At 48.6% G+C, this 2933-nt stretch overlaps 1 long non-coding RNA gene across 1 annotated transcript; it reads left to right on the top strand.

Annotated features, from left to right (window-relative positions):
* On the top strand, positions 1-2933 carry LOC128782231 (uncharacterized). Its single transcript, XR_008428708.1, has 4 exons — positions 1-82; positions 2160-2273; positions 2524-2643; positions 2765-2933. It is a non-coding gene; the product is annotated as an uncharacterized LOC128782231 (long non-coding RNA).

Genomic DNA, 2933 nt, shown 5'->3' with positions numbered 1-2933 from the left:
TTTGAGACCTCCTTTAAGACTGCATGTTCAGCTCTTGATACTGCTCCAGCGACATACGCTGAATCTGTTACCAGATTAAAAGGTTGGTTAAATCTCTCAAAAGCCCTCACCACGGCATCCAACTCAGCCACTTGTGGGGAACCTTCCACTATCTTAACATCTGATTCCCACAGCTGAGTCTCTGGGTCCTTCCACGTCACTACTGACTTGTGGGACTTCCCTGACCTGTCTGTAAACACTGTCAGGGCTCGGAGTGGTCTTTTACTCTGTACTTCTTTTGGTAACAATTTGAATTTGGTGTTGAACAAATGATGGCCAGGATGTCCCATCTGAATTTGGCCTGAGTAGCTGTCTAGAGTGAACTGCAAATTTTCATTTTGCCTTAAAAGGTGTTCAAAAGTCTCTCTGGTCATCTTCCCCGTGTATGTTTTGATGGGGAGGTGGATACATGTAAAATCACAGCCTGCCAACACTTGCAGACAAGCCCTGGCCTGCATTATGAACTGCACCATCAGCTCTTGTGGCGTGGTGATACTTTTGGACTGTCTGTGTCCAAGGAACACCCACTCTATTATTAAGAGAGGGTCCCGTTGATCCTTGTCCCACTGAAATATCAGTCCGTATAGATGGGGTAACTCACCTAGAACGATGAAGTGGAAAGGCAGCCCTGGTTGACACCAATGGGCCTGCCTGCTCATGATGGTGGTCTGGACCTTCTTGAGTGCTGCTCTGGCCTCTCGGGTCAGGGCTCTCAGGGAACCTAAACCTTCATCCCCCTCTCTTTCTGTTAACAAGTCAAAAAGGGGGGATAGATCCCTTGTGATGAGCCCCAGCCATGGCCTGATCCAATTTAATGATCCAGACAGGCGCTGGAGGTCATTTAGCGTCTTAGGGTTGTTGTCTATCTGAATTTGTTGAGGCCTAACTGTCCTGTTGTTAATTTCTAGGCCCAGATACTTCCAGGGTGGCAGCATCTGTACCTTCTTTTTCTGTAACTCAAATCCTGCCACCGACAAAGCCTCAGTACTGTCCTCCAGAGCTTCTTGTAGGACTTCGCTGTCAGGGGGACAAATCAACACATCATCCATGTAGTGATAAAAAATACAGGATGTCCACTTGACACGCACTGGGGACAGAACCCTGGCGACATACCACTGGCATATAGCAGGGAAACATTTGAGACCCTGAGGTAGTACCGTCCAGTGGTAGCATTTCATTGGGGCTTCTCTGTTGATGGAGGGTACAGAGAAAGCAAAGCGAGGAGCATCGTCCGGATGGAGAGAGATTTGGAAGAAGCAATCCTTGATATCAATTACAGCCAAATTATAATTTTGGGGTAGCATAGATGGAGATGGCATACCTGGTTGGAGAGAGCCCATATCCTTAATAGCATCATTGATTCTTCTCAAATTGTGGAGGAGTCACCACCTGTCCTCCCCCATTTTTTTAATTACAAACACCGGAGAGTTCGAGGGGCTGTTTGTCTCTACAATGTGGCCTTTTGCCAATTCTTCCTCCACTAGCTTGGTGAGCTCCTGCAGTTTCTGCTTACTCAGCAGCCACTGCTCCACCCAGATGGGCTTATCTGTGAGCCATGTCAGTTTCTGTGTGGGGCGCTCCTCAGTGGCCGCACCTAAAAATGCCGGGGTGCCAGAAATTCCAGTTTGGCTCCCCACTGGGACATGGCGTCTCTCCCCCATAAGGTAAATTTGCAGTCGATCACAAATGGACGTACTGAGGCCAGCAGCCCGTTTGGACCCTTAATCTGGATGATGTTTTTGGCTTGTCTTGCTGGCTGAGGCCTGCCTAGTCTTAAGACTGGCGTGGCCATGCTTTGCAGCTCCCAGTGTGACAGCCACTTGTGTGGTGGAATGACCGTCACGTCTGCCCTGAAGATGTATAGAACGCCCCCCGCACTTAAGTCTGCACCATACGAGGGGTTTTTCCTCTCCCAACTTCCCAGCATAAAAGACTGAGAGTTCCAAGTCATTGCACAGAGCACGAGGAATAGGAATTGCCTGTGCAATAACTGGGCCCTTTGGTAGGAAGAGGGGGGGGTGGACACAGCGTGCTGCAAGATAGAAGAGCCTCGGATTAAGGGTGGAAATTACCAGAGGAACCTCTATCTTTAGTGATGTGTGCTTCGTGTCCCCAACAAGGTACCTGCTGTTCAAAAGGTCTTCTTACCACCTGGTTTCACAGTGGCAGATGTGCGACAGAAGTTCTGCATCTGCTATGAAGAACTGCCAGTCCTGGGAACGAAAATGGACAGGGTTAGTGAGTTGAAGCCAATAAGGCTCCCTTTTGTCAGTTGTTGATAGGCAGCCGCTTACAGATGGAAATATATGGTGCATCGCATCTCCTCTTGCGGCACCGCGACTTGCCTCATTTTTGTCAGCGCGCGAGGCAAGTCCGCGTTCCCCCCTTAGTTTTTTGGAATGGTGGGGTTCCCCTCCCCCCTCCCTCTGCCCCGGGTGGTGCACTCCCTAAAAATGGACACTGAGTGAGAAAACGTCCCTCCAGATGACAGTGGAAGCACCGGCATTTGGATGGAAACTGCCTTGGTGCTGAGCCCTTTGGAGGTACAGCAGCCGAGGCAACCAGTTTATCTTTGTGCTTCTTTGGGGCCTCCTCCATCATCAGGTGAGGTTTTATCCTCTAATAAGAGAAAGGCACATATTCCTTAAAAGGAAATCCCATGCTGCTGCTCTGTTGTGACTCAACTAACTTGGCAAGAAATTAATTTACCCCATTTCCATATTAGATCCACACCAACCTGTGCTGAGCCACGTGGATGACGGTATTCAAAGGATTGCAACATTTAATAGAGCCACAAGCAATATGGAGATCAGTGCAAGCCTTACAACTCACATGAGGCAATTAGCTTCACTAAACAGTAAATAAACAAATAGTGTAATCTTTATTTGCAGAAA

Source organism: Vidua chalybeata, chromosome Z (genome assembly GCF_026979565.1).
Source record: "Vidua chalybeata isolate OUT-0048 chromosome Z, bVidCha1 merged haplotype, whole genome shotgun sequence".
Classification (NCBI taxonomy): Eukaryota; Metazoa; Chordata; class Aves; order Passeriformes; family Viduidae; genus Vidua; species Vidua chalybeata.
The sequence above is the reverse complement of the archived record's forward strand: the minus strand, read 5'-3'. Positions and strand labels throughout refer to the sequence as shown.